This window comes from Tenrec ecaudatus, chromosome 4 (genome assembly GCF_050624435.1).
Source record: "Tenrec ecaudatus isolate mTenEca1 chromosome 4, mTenEca1.hap1, whole genome shotgun sequence".
Lineage (NCBI taxonomy): Eukaryota > Metazoa > Chordata > Mammalia > Afrosoricida > Tenrecidae > Tenrec > Tenrec ecaudatus.
Genome location: NC_134533.1, coordinates 69685074 through 69701519, shown reverse-complemented (window position 1 = coordinate 69701519; position 16446 = coordinate 69685074).

The following is a 16446-nucleotide window of genomic DNA, read 5'->3' as shown; positions in this document are numbered from 1 at the left end:
AAAACTACAGGACACTATTACAAGAAACCAAGAGCGACCTCAACAAATGGAAGAATATCCCATGGATTGGAAGACTCAATATAGTCAAGATGTCAGTTCTGCCAAAGGTACTATATAAATTTAATGAAATCCCGATATAATTACCCTCATCTTTCTTCAAGGAAATGGAAAACCTTATTACCAACTTCATATAGAGAGGGAAGAAGCCCAGAATTAGCAGAGAACTCCTCAAGAAGAAGGACACAGTGGGAGGGCTTGCTTTACCTGACTTTAGCACATAGAATACAGACACAGTTGTCAAAACCACATGGTATTAGTACAATGATAGATAATCCGACAAATGAAAAGAACTGAAAACATAGAAATAAAATCATCAGCATACAGACAACTGATCTTTGATAAGGGCCAAAAAATATCCAGTGGGAAGCAGATGCCCTCTTTAACAAGTGGTGCTGGGAAAAAATGGATATTTACCTGCAGAAAAAGGAAGCAAGACCCTTATCTCACTACGTGCACAAGAATAAACTCAAGGTGGATCACAGACCTTGAAGTTAAACCCCTAACTATTAGAGCCATCAATGAGGGAATTGGGACCAACTTGAGAACTTTGGCACAGGGCTAGTAGCTTTGGCACAGGCTATTAGAAATAGGGAAGGACACAAACACAAAGGTGGCACAAATTAGCAAATGGGATATACTGAAGATAAAACACCTGTGTACATCGAAATAATTCACCAAGAGAGTAATAAGAGAGTCCACGGAGTGGGAAAACATCTCTATCAATGACACATCAGACAAAGACCTTATTACTAAAATCTACAGTACTCTGCCAGCTTCCAAAAAGAAAAAAACTAATTGCCCACTGAAGAGGTGGGCAAAGGATCTGAGCAGAAGTTTCACAGGGGCAGAAATCCAAATGGCCAACAAACGTGAGAAAAGGTTCCCGATCTTTAGCCGTAAGAGAAATTCAAATTAAAACAATTGAGGTACCACCTAACACCCTCAAATATAGCCCAATTCAAAAAATCAGAAAGCAACAAGTGTTGGAGGGGCTGTGAGGAGACAAGAACTCTCATCCACTGCTGGTGGAACTGTAAGTATGTACAGCCACTATGGAAATTGATCTGGAGATATCTAAAATAGATGGAAATCGAGTAACCATATGACCCAGCAATCCCCCTACTGGGCATATACCCAGAAGAGGTAAAAAGCAAACCAAGGCCAGACAGACATCTGTGCTCCAATGTTCATTGTGGCACAGTTCACAATTGCAAGGAGTTGGAAACAACCCAAATCTCCATCAACTGATGAGTGGATTAAAAAGCTGTGATATACACATACAATGGAGTACTTATGCATCGCTAAAAAGTAGTGATGAACGTATGAAGCACATCGCTGCATGGGAAGAACTAGAGGAAATCATGCTAAGTGAATTAAGCGAAGCACAAAAGGACAAGTAGAACATGAGTACACTGAGGTAAGCTTTAAAAAAAATAACATGCAAAAGGGGCATAGGGAAAGAGCTACTGTATACAAACATTCCTGGGGTGAGGACCAGGTAATATGGCAGGGACCAGACCAAATACAGAGATAGATATGGTAAACAACTAAAAAGGAGGTGGGGAAAGGAAAATAATAATAATAAAGAAATGGGTAGCGTGGGCATAGGGCACTAACCCACACAAAGGGAGGGTATTGTTTATATTTCCACAGGGAAAGAGGGACTAGACTTCAACCCAGTGCTCCAAGATGTGAATGCAATATACCGGCGTGGAGTAGGGAACCAGTGGAGATGTCTGAGGGGCCAGTCCCAATCCCAACTAAAACGTGGACACCTGCCACTCCTCAAAAAGAATTTATTTCAAAGGACGGCATTGAATCTGCAGCTCCAGGAGAGGGACATATCTGATCAGAGCACACGGGAGCAGATGAAAGGGGAGGAGGACAGAGTGGAGCACATTCTGGCCCACCAGGCCTTGAGGACGATGTTTACAATTAGAGCAGCCAGTCCACAGAGAGGACCACATGGCCAGCACCACTATGAGACATGACGTCCCTCGCTGACTCATAGCCCTACAGGGGACAACCCCAGAGACATAGTGTGGGAATTGAGCCTGATCTTATCCCGCCACACTGAGGCAAAACACTAAGGGGGTGCGACAGAATAACAAGGGAATGGAGTGGCAAGGTCCCCAGGGAATGCTGAAGGTGGACTTTGGGGCCAGGACGTGGTGCCCCAACAGACTGGACTGGAAAACACTCCTAAAGGTCAACAAACAGTCCTTGAACTACAATCTTTTCTTTCTTGTTGTGTTTTGTTTTACTTTTTGTCATTGGTTTGTTGTTGTTTTGTTGTATATTGTTGCTTGGTTGTGCTCTGTCTTGTTTTTGTGCATGTTATTATCTCCGCAGGTCTGTCTAAATGAGATAGGCTGGATGAACAATATGGAGGAGAAAACAATGGGACAGACAGTTGCGGGGGGCCATGGGAGAGGGGAAGGTGGGGGGAAAGGTAGTGGTGTTAACAAACCCAGGGACAAGGGAACAGCAAGTGATCCAAATTGGTGGTGAGGAGGGTATAGGAGGCCTGGTAGGGCGTGATCTAGGGTAATGTAACCAAAAAGAATTACTGAAAACCAAATGAAAACTGAGCGTGATAGTGAGACAGGAGGAGAGTCAAAGGAAATAAAGGAAAGAGCTGAGAGGCAAAGGGCATTTATAGAGGTCTAAATAAAGGCATGTGCATATGCAAATATATTTATATATGAGGGTGGGAAAATAGATGTATGTGCATATATTTATAGGTTTAGTATTAAGGTAGCAGATGGACATTGAGCCTCCACTCAAGTACTCCCTCAATGCAAGAATACTTTCTTCTATTAAATTGGCATTCTATGTTGCTCACCTTGCCAACACAACCACTGAAAACAAAGCAGGTCAACAAGCAAATGTGGTGAAGAAAGCTGATGGTGCCTGGCTATCAAAACATATAGTGTCTGGGGTCTTAAAGGTTTGAAGGTAAACAAGCGGCCATCTAGGTGAAAAGCAACAAAGCCCACATAGAAGAAGCACACAAGCCTGTGTGATCACAAGGTGTTGAAGGGATCAGGTATCAGGCATCATCAGAACAAAAAGTCTTATCATAGTGAATGAGGGGGGAGTGCAGAGTGGAGACCCAAGGCCCATTTGTAGGCCACTGGACATCACCTTATAGAACGGTCTTGGGGAGGAGACGAGCCACTCATGGTGCGATGTAGCAACAATGAAACAAACAACTTTCCTCTAGTTCCTAAATGTTTCCTCCTCCCCCACTATCATAATCCCAATTCTATTTTACAAATCTGGCTAGTCCAGAGGATGTACACTGGTACAGACAGGAACTAGAAACGCAGGGAATCCAGGGCAGATGATCCCTTCAGGGCCAGTGGTGTGAGTGGCGATACTGGGAGGGTAGAGGGAGGGTGGGTGGGAAAGGGGGAACCGATTACAGGGATCTACATGTGACCTCCTCCGTGGGGGACGGACAACAGAAATGTGGGTGAAGGGAGACATCGGGCAGGGAAAAATATGACAAAATAATAATTAATAAATTATGAGCGGGGAGGGAGGGGAAAATGAGGAGTTGATGCCAAGGACTTAGGTGGAGAGTAAATGTTTTGAGACTAATGTGGGCAATGAATGTACAAATGTGCTTTACACAATTGATGTATGTATGGATTGTGATGAGTTGTATGAGCCCCTAATAAAATGACTTAAAAAAAAAACCAAATGAAGGCTGAGCATGATAGTGGGACAAGAGAGAAGTAAAAGGAAATAGAGGAAAGAGCTAGGAGGCAAAGGGCATTTGGAAGGTCTAAATACAGGCATATACATATGTAAATATATTTATATAAGAGGATGGGGAAATAGATCTATGTGCATATATTTGTATGTTTAGTATTAAGGTGGCAGATGAACATTGGGCCTCCACTCAAGTACTCCCTCAATGCAAGAACACTTTGTTCTGTTAAACTGGCATGCCATGATGCTCACCTTCCTGACACAATCGCTGAAGACAAAGAGGGTGCATAATCAAATGTGGTGAAGAGAGCTGATGGAGCCCGTCTATCAAAAGATATAGCATCTAGTGTCTTAAAGACTTGAAGGTAAACAAGTGGTCATCTAGCTCAGAAGCAACAAAGCCTACGTGGAAGAAGCACACCAACCTGTGTGATCAGGCGGTGCCGAAGTGATCAATTATTAGTCAAAAGAACAAAAAATCATATCATTGTGTGCTCCCTGATATGGTCACTGAAGACAAATGGATGGATAAGCAAATGTGGTAAAGAAAGCTGATGGTGCCCGGCTATCAAAAGATAGAGTGTCTGGGGTCTTAAAGGCTTGAAGGTAAACAAGTGGCCATCTAGCTGAGAAGCAACAAACCCCACATGAAAGAAGCACATCAGCCTGTGTGATCAGGAGGTGCCGAAGGGATCTGGTGTCAGGCATCAGAGAACAAAAAAATCATCATTTTGAAGGAGGGAAAGTGTGGAGTGGGGACCCAAAGCCCATCTGTAGGCAACTGGACATCTCTTAAGGAAAGGTCACAGGGAGGAGACGAGTTAGTCAGAGTGCAGTGTAGCAACGATGCAACATACAACTTTCCTCTGGTTCCTAGATGCTCCCCCCACACACACACACACACACACTATCATGATCCCAATTCTACCTTACAAATCTGGCTTGACCAGAGGATGTACACTGGTAAGATAGGATCTGGAAACACAGGGAATCCAGGACAAATGATCCCTTCAGGACCAGTGGTGAGAGTGGCGATACCAAGAGGGTGGAGGGAGGGTGGAGTAGAAAGTGGGAACTGATCATAAGGATCTACATATAACCTCCTCCCTGGCAGACAGACGACAGAAAAGTGGGTGATGGGAGACGTTGGACAGTGTAAGATATGACAAAATCATAATTTATAAATTATCAAGGGTTCATGAGGGAGGGAGGAATGGGGACGTAGGGGGTGGAATTAGGAGCTGATGGCAGGGGCTTAAGTGGAAAGCACATGTTTTGAGAATGATGAGAGTAACGAATGTACAAATGTGCTTTACACAATTGATGTATGTATGGATTATGATAAGAGTTGTATGAGCCCCAATAAAATGATTAAAAATATAAATAAAAATAAAGCAGATGGTGCCCAGCTATCATTGGAATACTGACTGGTTTCTTAAAGGCTTGTATTCAAACAGGCAGTCATCAAAGTGAGCCGTGAACAAAGTCCCCATGGTAGAAGCACACCAGCCTGTGTGAGCCAAAGATGCTGATAACAAACACAAACACGATGGAGGGAAGAGCATCCGAGCCTAAATTGTGAACACCCAATTTCCAGAAGGCTATCGAGGACAGTGGGAGCCCCAAATCCATCTGCAAGATAACTAGTCAGATTAAGTTTCTGGCAGGGGATCCTCTAGCCACAGGTGAGGGACCCGAACAGCTTTACTATCAGACAGAGGGTGTTGTAAACTTGAGTGTGGTGGATTGAAGTAGGCCTCTTTCTTGACCCAAAGTGGATTTACTCTATGCTCAACTATATTTCACTTGTTGAAAACACACACACACAACCCACTTATGTTCCCCAAAAGAGTATTAAAAGACTCAAAAATAACCAACCTACAGACTGGGAAATATGTCTCTGGAAGCAACATATCCCTTCAAAGGGGCATTCTGGCTGTTCTTCCTAAGACAAACTTTGTTCATTCTTTTGGCAGTTCACGGAGTAGTTCATATTCTTCGCCAAGCCCGTGATTCAAAGGCATCAATTCTTTCCCACTATTCCTTACTGTGTAGTAGGTGATTGAAAATCCCAGGACTCGGGTCGAAAGTCAAACGCAATGCCATCTAGTTGATTCAGACGACGCACATCAACCCTAAAGGACAGAGATTTTCTGAGACTTAAAACGTTTACAGAAACAGACAGCCTCAGCTTTCCCCCATGGAGGGGCTTAGTGGGTTTGAACTGCTGACATTGTGGTTAGCAGCTTGAGGCTAGGCCCACTACATCACCAGGGCTCCTTGGTTTGGGTCTGGCACACCTTATTCTCCAACGTGGCATCTTTGCTTTGGAACACTTAATGCTTAACAACTTAACACTTCTTTGACATAATAAAACACCTCATGAGATGGGATTTCTGAGATCAAAGTTTCGTGAAACAACTTCGTTACTTGGCAAGGATGGTGAGACTTTATCGTTTTATATACTTTGGACAGATTATGAGGAAGGAACAGTGCTTGATAAAAAAACATCATGCTTGGTAAAGCAGAGATTCTGTGGGGGGAAAACGATGAGGAACAACCTCCATCAGATGGATAGATACTGGATTGTGATAAGAGTTGCATGAGCCCACAATAAAATGATTTTTAAAAGGGCGTAGGGGAACGGTCGCCTCAGAAACTTCTGCCGCTACTCTGGTGCCAGCCGAGGCCTTGGCTTTTGACTTTGCCCATGTAGCCATGTTAACCCACTCTGGATGGATGCCTGGTGCTTCCCACAGGCCAACCCGATTTGATGTAGTTTGGCTTGGAATGGAGGGGACAAGATAGAGCAAGGCCCAATGCCCACAGATGAAAATGTGATTCAGAGGAGGAAACAGGAAGTGGAAGACAGGTGATAAGGAAGGAGACAGAAGTTAAGAAGGATGTTGCAAAGAGAAGTGGAAAGTACAGGAACTGGATCTCGATGAGTAGCCTTAGAAGATCTTAGGTGGGCCCGGCCTTGAACTCCAGGCAGGGTCCCAGGGTGGCCAGAGAGAAATGCTGACTGGGACTCAGGGTCACTCTGTGGCCCCTGGGCTCCCATTGGCTGCCCTTGTAGCTGCCTTTCCTCTCCTCCTCTGCCCAGGTTGAGCTGCTCTCACTGGACTTGAAGATAGGATGGGGCCCAACATCCATGGAGGATGGCCAGTGGACCATCAGACAGGAAGGAGAAGGAAAGACGAGGCCTTTCCATGACCTACTGCAAAATCCCGGTGAAAGGCCACCTATTGTGCACTTGTTCCCACCACGTCCACATTCCAAAGTGGTGGTGGTTGATCTCCTGCAGGCGAGGCGGCAACATCTACCTGTTGTCTCACGAGGTTTCCCAGAACATGCAAAGGGAGCCTCGAGGCTCATATGTTACAGATCAGACGTCCTGGGAAGCCAAGAAGGGGAGGTGACAGACAGAGACAACAGGAAAGGACTCAGTGTGGGAGAGCTTGGTTGTTATGAATCAAGATTCATCTTGACTTTCTGGAGGCTTGTGTTGAAGGTAAACTTGGACTAATTCCTACAGAGTCCGTATTCGTGAGAGGAAGAGAATACAAACAATCCTGTTTTTGCCCACCATGAGAGCGGACAGTGGCACATTTTCACACTTGGAAGCTAACTATAGCTTGCCTGACAGCAGTAGGGGTTGGGGAGAAGAGGCCATGTAAGTGGGAGAAAAAGCCAAGCATCATGAATAAGGACAGTCAGGCCTGGACGCCCACTGGTCACAGGAAAGGAACCAGCTAAGCCAGTTGGCACAGAGTTGACTCCGAATCCTCGCCACCCCGGGTAACAGATAGCGCCGTGCTCCACAGGTTTTTCAGTGGCTGCTGTTTCAGAAGCAGACGCCAGGCCTTTCTTCCAAGAGACCTCTGAATGGACTCAAACCTCCAATCTCTTCCTTGCCGTCTGCACCACCCACAGACTCATCTATGCTGTATCTGGAAGATGCCTCTCCATTCAGTGGGCACTAGAGAGTCCCATGAGAAGCATGACTCCCAGACCAGGAACATTTCCCATGCCTGGTAGTCCATTCAACAGAGTCCAGCCCACCCCTGAGTCCCACAAAAACATCAGCGAAACTACAAAGCCAAGCACATTTGACCCTGAAATTCTTGAAGTCTGGTTAAAAAGTATCCCAGAACTTTCAAAAATAAAATTCGCTCCAGGATGTCCGGTGTGCACAGTTAGCCTTTCCAGACTGTCGCTCAGTTGGGGGCGGGGCGGGGCTTCCAACAGTTGGGCATTGATGCTCTTTTCTCCAGACATCGCGTTCTGTAATTCTTTCCGCTTCCCCCAACATTCCACCTATACCTTACTGGTAATTGAGTTTGAGCGCTTTCTCTTGATATGTTTGACCTTTGTGTTTCTTTTCTGAGTAAATAAAAGTTTGTTCTGAAAAAAAAAAAAAAGATGGATGGCTAGCTAGAAGAACTGCTACAACAGGCTCAACATAGCAACAATTGTGAGGAAGGCATAGGACGGGCAGTGTTTTGTTCTGTTGCACACAGAAGGAAGTAAAAAAGTATTGCTACAAAATCGACAAACCCCTTTATTAAACAAAAATAGTCAAAGTGAAGCTATTGTTTCTTGACATCTAGACCAATACATTATACACATTTAGATCTCTAGCCTCGATTTAAACTGCATCACAATGGCAGATTGGGCAGCCTGCAGGGAGTCAGGTTGTGTTCCTGTTAAAGGCTCTTTGAGTTTGGAGAACAAAAAGAAGTCTGCAGGGGCAAGATAAGGGCTGTAGGGGGTGGGATAACTTTTCCCAATGAAACTCTCATAAGACAGCCTTTGGGCCCTTCAAAGAATGATGGGGGAAATTCCTCAGTGCCTCTGCCCAATCAGTCCCCACCCCAACAGCAGCCATCTTTCTCCGCTCTGCCACCTGCATTCCTGTCGCCACTTTTTAAATGTCATAGACCACGTATGCTCTTGCATCTGGTTTCTTTTCATTGAACATTATCTCTTTGGAAATTTGTTCAGGTTTTCACATATCACTAGTTTATTATTTTTCCCTCTCTTTCATGACTTAGCACCATCCATTCTCCTTATTCTCAGATTCCAGATTTTCAATTTTATGAAACTTAACTATCAGTGCTCTTTCGAAACTCACTGCCATCGAGTCACTGCTGACTCATAGCAATCTCCCTGTGGCTTTCTGAGACTGTCACCGTTTGGGGAGGTATAAAGCTCCATCTTTGTCCCACAGAGCTACTGGTGGTTTCAAACTACCGGCCCTGCAGATGACATGCAGCCCAATGCACAACCACTGCAGAACCAGGGCTCCGCAGGGGCAAGTTGGAGCTACCCATAGGTATGTCTGCAGTGGAGGTCCAGCAGGGCTGGTTCCGTGTTCACACTTCTGTGCTTGTTGAGACTTTATGGATCATGAAACAAAAACCAAACCAAGCAAACCCCATTGCTGTCGTCTGTTCTCATTTATGGGGCTCTCACAGGTTACAGAGTGGAGCTGCTTCCTAGGGTTTTTTTTTAACTGTGATCTGTATGAAAGCAGTTTCCTTTCTTCGGTCCTTCTTTTCAGACGGACGCTGCCGGGTGGGATTCGACTGGCGACCTTGGAATGGAGTGCACGCCTTTGAAGTCACCCCAGGACCTTTTATAGAACACGACTAACACCCAAAACTCTATATCTCCATATGTGACATTGTTATGATTCATTATCAGATCTGTGGATTGTATATATTTGTTCCCAATCTATGGCTCATCTTTTTTGCTTTGGAATGGTGTTTTGTTTTTTGATGAATGTAAGTTCTTCATTCTAACAAAGTGCACTTTGTCAATCTTTCATGTTCTCTGTGAGCAATCTTGTCCGTCTACATTTTCTTACAGAAGCTTGATTGCTTTTCGCTTGCACATTTAAGCCCATGTTCCATCCCAAATTAATGTGTGAGCATGGTCAGGTATGAGTCAGGATTCATTTTTCTCCCAGGTTCATTACCCAATCAACTCATTTAATTAAAAAAGCCTGCAATAAACTACAGTTGAGTCTTTGCCACAAATCCCACATGTGGGTCTGTTTCTTAACTCTCTATTCAATCCTTTTGGTCTATCTGTTCTATTTTTGTTGCCAGTGAAGAAATAAAAAGATGTATAAAGATAAAGTAAATAAAGACCTTACTCCCTCCCCCCCACATACACATTCCCTTCTGAGTGACAATATCACTCTGGGAAGCATTTCTCTTTCTTCCATGTTCTCGGGAATGTACCAGCTCCTACATAAGGGGCATTTCTAAAGAAGGCTTTCATGAAATGGGGAGGTGTTTATTTGAAATTCGGAGAAAACAATATTAATTTTTGTGGGTGATAAGCTGTGGTGATAATAATAACAAATAATTATATGAAAGTCCCTGGGGTGCCGATGTCACTAGGGTGGTTGGTGGCACCCAATGTGGTCGGTCAGTCCTGGTGGCACTCCCTTCCGATGGACCCCTGTGCCAGACCAAATGAACCCTTAGCAATACTTATCATCAATTCCAATTATAGAGTAGTAGGAGATAAATATCATTGTGAATTGCTAAGAATACTATTTCTTAGACTATATGAAGGATAGAAACAAAATTATGAAATCTTTCCAGATTAATTTACCACATTATTCATTACAGGAATGTTGCAGAGAAGTAGAGTTAAAATAATTTTTCCCTTCTTTTCCTTTGCATGAGCCCCAGTGGTGTAGGGGTTGCGCTTTGGGGCTGTGATCTGCAAGGTCAGTAGTTTGAAATCACGAGCTGCTCTGCAGGAGAAAGGCGAGGCTTCTAATCCCTTACAGAGTAACTGTCTCAGAAATTCATAGGGGGCTCTACCCTATCCTACAGTCAGCATTGACTCGACGGCACTGCGTTTGGTTTTGATTTTCCTCTGAGTACTACCTAATTCTCAAAAGAGTCATTAATACAGGGTCATAAATATCAATGATCACAACATCACAACTAAAATGCCAAAAAGCTTGACAAAAATCAGTGACTGTAAGAACACTGGCAGCAACAAAGGTAACCGCGTGCACGCATGCTTGTACCCCATGCAGATGAAACCACGTGTCCTTGTAATGGTGATGATGACAGCTCGGGCTGGACTGTGTTAGGTCATTCAAAAAGTACATGAGCGTGGAGTACGCTTCTTGTAGGTCTAGCGACACGTGTAAGCTGGGCTTACCAAAGATGCTCTTGCTGTTTTAACTAGTTGCAGGAATACTATGGTGAAAAGTCATCCATTTAGGCGGAAACACTGCACAGAACTTCGAAAGACGGTCATTCTGGTGTCACGCTCTGACGGTGTCACTTGGTGCAGTCTTCATCCCCCTCTTCCCTCTGGGGATGCCCTGGCCCTGAGCGGCATGAAAGGCTGATCCTGGTCACTCACAAGGCTGGAATTCATGCTGACCCAGAGGGGCTCAGAGGACAGGCCTGGCAATCTGCTTCTGAAAGGTCACTGCCCCCAAGCCCCATAGAGCAGGTCTTTCTTCTCTGCACACATGGGGTGGCCGTGAGTCAGCAACTCCACATCAACCACCCGCCACACCAGTGGTTACTAGCCTTGAGGATGAACCCTCTGCTCATCTGAGGCCTTTACAGCAGCTCCTTTAACCCTCACAGGGACCTTCAAGGGTAAGGGCCATGCACGGTGCCATTTACAGATGAAGAAACCGAGGTGGAGAGAGAGTGGAGCGTGCCCAGGACCACCCAACAGATAGATGGGAGTGCGAGAATTTAAACCCAGGGTGTTCATTCCAGAGCCACGCTTGTCACCAAACGAGGATGAATAAAACCCAACAAAATATGGACTGTGTGTCCCTTGATGAGACGGGGTTTTATGATTCCCCCCTTCCCTGGTGGTGTAGCATGGGCTGCTAACAGGAAGGTCAGCAGTTCAAAATCCCTCTGAGGGAGAAAGATGAGGCTTTCTTCTCCCGTGAAGAGTTACCATCTTGGAAACCCTCGATGGCTGTGGGTTTGGGTTTTTTGTGTATTTTTTTTGTAAACTGTGCAAACTTGAACTACAACTCTCACATCTCTGACATCTGTTCCCTATTCTCTAATACTGGGTTAATAAGGGTACCCCAGGCCTGTAACAGTGCCTGGTGTATATACTAGGTACTCAATGGTTAAAATAACTTGTCCAACCCTTGTAGAAGAATTAAGTGTAAATTGTCTCAAGTTTCTTCTCCATACCTCTGGTTTTTCATATAGGAAATTACTATTATTTTGTAAATTACATAGTAATTATTATAATTATCCATAAATCAATTACTCTATGTCTCAGGATAGTTGAGACACTTTAAAGAGATAATCCACGTGGTACACGGATCCCAGAGTCTGACCAGAGTAAGTGCTCCATCAGGTTAACTGTGATTGTTAGCGCTTTCTCTCCGTCTGCTGCCCTTGATGTCATCCCACACCTCCTCTCGTCTGCAGCCACTAGTGCCCATGCATCAAGTGTCTTCAACATCAGCCATCTAAATTCAGAAAGGATATATTCAAGGTCGTACTTTGGCTCTCTTGGACTTGTTTTAATTTTCTACAGCTCCAAGTTGACCCCGCCTTTGAGCAATTGATAGTCTGTTCCAGTCAGCCGCTGACTTTGTTCTAATGAATGATTCTGAGCTTCTGAAGCCATCTCTTTTCACAGATGTAGTCAATGTGATTCCTGTATATGCCAATGGTGATTTCCATGTGTGTAGCTGCCATTTATGTGGCTGAAAAATTCTTTCTAATTAATGACCCCAAACGACCTTTCTAAGGAAACAGCGAGAAAGATGAAACTTTCTGCTCCTACAGAGTTTCCGTCTCGGAAACCCACAGGGGTAGTTCTAGTGGGTCTTTTAGGGTCACTCTCAGTGGAAATTGACTCAGATAACAGTGAGCGCAAGAAAGGGATTGATTTTCCATCGATTGATCCGTCTTTGCTTCCAGTTTTCACAACCCTATCACCATGTTGTCAGAAGGTGCCTTGGAAAAGAGCATCCTTCTTGGGAAAGCAGAAGTTCAGCCCCAAAGAGAAAGCATTCAGTGAGGTAGATTGATCCCGTGGCTGCAGCCATGGGCTCCAACACAGCAATGGGTAGGAGCATACACAGGAACAGGCAGGGTGTTTGTTTTGTTGTTCATAGGATCAAAGTGAGTTGGAACCAACTTGATGGTACCTTATAAGAGCATCATCATCATTATCATCATCGTCCGTAACACGCGTTCAGCAGTGCCAAGTGCACGAGTCCTCTGTAGGTGAATGGTGGCTGGAGTTGCATATGCAGTATGACTGAGTCACAAGATCTTAGCTCTGGCTGCCCGCCTTCCTTTTAGAGTTGGTGCTGTATTGGCACCATCTGGTGCCAGCAATCAGCTACTGCATCCGGCACTCAAAGTTCTTCCTGGCTGCGTTTTTGACCTCAAGAACTGCCCTGTGCATTTCCTTAACAGTGGTTCTCAACCTTCCTAAGGCTGCGACCCTTTAATACAGTTCCTTGTGCTATGGTGACCCCCCAACCATAAAATTATTTTCGTTGTTACTTCATCACTGTCATTTTGCTACTGAATCAGGTGACCCCTGTGAAGGGTCGTTTGACCCCTAAAGGGGTCGAGACCCACAGGTTGAGAACCCCTGCCTAAGGAGATGCAGAGAGACTATATTTGAGAGAGAATTTGAGAAGGAGGATTTGACAGCACTTTGAGATCAATGAATGCTCCTCAAGGAAGGAGATGAGGTTTGTCTAAGACAGTGCTTCTCAACTGGAGACAATTTTGCCCCAGCTCCAGGCGACACTTGGAGACATTTGGGGTTCTCACACCTGGGGAACATGCGACTGACACCCAAGATCATTCTAAGCAGGCTACAACGCATTCCTCTTCCTCCAGTAAAGAGTGTCTGGTTTCAAATGGCAATAGTGCCCAGGTCAAGTCCTCTGTCAAGGGCCAACCTCTAAGATGAGCTCAATAGAGCAGCTTCCCCCCTGCTGGAATACCTGCCTGAACTTCATTTCCATTCAGACCGGATGTCAATTAAAACGTTCACCTTTTAAAGACCTTAACATATCCCCAGGAAATGTTTGCTTTCTGTAGGAGGCTTCCCTTTCACAGAATTCCTGAGCCTACTTGCAGGGAACTATCCCAGGGCCTACCAAAAACTCGAAGTTGCTCCACCTTTGAAAATTCCCGCTCCACTATCCTGCTTTCTGACCACACTTCCCAAGCGACCCAACGCTCACACACTTTCTCTCAGAACACCCTAGGGAAAACGCCAGGCCCTGACTCAGGCGGCTTATGAGCCAGGCTCACGGTTCTGCCTGGAATCAGCTCTCCTGACTCCCCTGGCCCTCCCGTTGCCACCCATGCTGGTATTTTCCATGCCTCATTTTACCTTGTGCCGAGCAGATCTCTCCGACCTTTCTGCTCAGCGGGGAGGGTGAGAGTTGGGCTGGGCGAGAACTATGTGTCTTGAACGTGAGCTCTGCTCTCTATTCCAACCTCAGTGTGGTCTGCTTAGGAGGCTAATTCTCCTCCACAGTTGGGGGGAGGACGCCTGTCCTCTGCCCTGGGGGGTAGGAGAACACTTTTCTTTTCCCTAATGGTGGCCCCACCCCTCCCACTGTCAAACAGACCTGGATTTGGCTGAGAGAGGAGGGAAGACGTTTAAATTCCTGCCATATGTCTAGGGATGCTCAAGATTAATATTATTGTGGGGTTTTTTTTAATTCACTCTTTTTTGGTAGAATTTTGAAAAATTTCCTAGCACTTCATCTTCCCCTGGATCAAAAGCACATTCTTTACTAGAAAGTCCTAAGCAGGCTCCGGTGGCAAAGACTCAGCCCTCACTGTTAATAGAGGGAAAATGAATAGGTAGCTGTTGGTTGTGAAAATATGTGAGACAAATTGCCCAAAACTTACATTTCCTCTTCCAGTAGATTGAACGTTGGCTTTAAAGCTTCTATAAACCACGTAACGCTTCCCAGGTCTGAGATGTTGAAGGGCTCTTGTAAAATAATAATGGAAGGCTTTAAAGTAAAAATCATGCGGATTTTGACAACATTCTCTCATGGTTCCATTAAATTCTGCTGCAATGGGCCCAATATCTGCCACTAGAGCTCCTTCCTAGTCCAGCGACTTGCTTTAAATAGTTTATTTCATCGTTTATTTGCTTTTATGCTCTTTCCTGCATCTTCCTATCCAGTTTTTAAATTTCTATTCGCTTCCAGTTCTTCTTTTAACACCTGGGAGTCTTTCCCTCCATTCCTTCAGGGTAGCTACTTGCTCATCATCAGAGATATTGTTGGTCTGCTCTAGCTTTGCCTGGTGAGCCCCACCCCATCCACTATCCCACCCCCTGAGATCCGACCAAACCCATTGCCTTTAAGTCAATTTTGACTCCCACTGACCCAACAAGACCAAGCAGAAAAACTCCCTAATTCTGAGGTTGTAAATCTTTATGGGAGCAGATAGACTCACCTTTCTCCTGTGGATCCACAGATGGGTTTGAACTGCTGACCTAGCGGTAAGCAGTCCTCCACTTAACCAGCTGTGCAGCACCTCTAAAGAAGGAGTGGTGTCCCTTGTGTATTCACTGAGAAACCAGCATGTGGTGAATGCTGCACAGTTGAGACTCTACATGTTTCTGTTCTAGAGCTCATGTATGGAATATGTATGATGAAGGCATAGCAATTGCCCTATGAAAAATTAAGTGTTATGGATTTATTCTTAAGATCCACAATCTCTAAGACCCATCAAGGGTCTGCCTCCAGGGTTTCCTGGACAGAGATATTAAGGAAGGAGTGCTGTCAGGAGGATACGGATCTAGAGGCAGGAAGCAGGATCTGTACTGTAGCCATTAAATTGGGCTCAAAGGTGAACAGTTGCATCTAAAACGGATGTTAACACTGTGTTACGAAAAGGCCTGGAAAGAGCCAAGTTGGGGACAGCGAGATGTGAGCCTTAAGTTAGCCCTGTTCTGAGTGTGTTGGTGCATCGTTTCGCTCTGCTGCCTCTCAATATCTGTACGTGGCCACTCTGAAGAGTGGCCTTCCTGGAATCTCAGAATGGGATCTTGTTTGGAAATAGGGTCTTTGCAGCTGTAGTTACTGAAGGAGCTGTCATACTGGAGCAGGTTGGACCCTTACTGCCACGTGACTCATACCTACAAGAAGAGATGAAGAGGGACAGAGGCAGAAACCTAGGGAGAACACCTGTCGCAACAGAGGCAAAGATTGGAGTGATATGTCTACCAGCCATCAGGAAAGCTGGGCTTATCTGAAGCTTTACGTTATCAGTACCTAAGGTGAACACATATGAGATAGTTAAGGTTTCTTGTGCCAACCTGGCCAATAAACACATGTGGGGCTATTTGAAAGGCGAAGATATAGATATCTCTGTAAGCCCCCCCCCTTTCTAGTTCTCAGGTCTCTTGCTTTGTAATGGTCAGACCAGCGTGCAGCTGCCTTAGCCAGTTCCCTGCTTCAGCTGGCAAGACTTACTTTCTGCAAGACATCCCCGAGAAGAAGTCGCATGCAGCCCTGGTGCTGGAGCAGCCACGTGGAGACCCCTGCCAGCACTGAAATGCTTACACGTTCACTGACTCAGCTTTCCTCCAGCAGTTGGTGTCATTGCATGTGTTTTGTAAGATGGAAGAGGACTGTGTGGA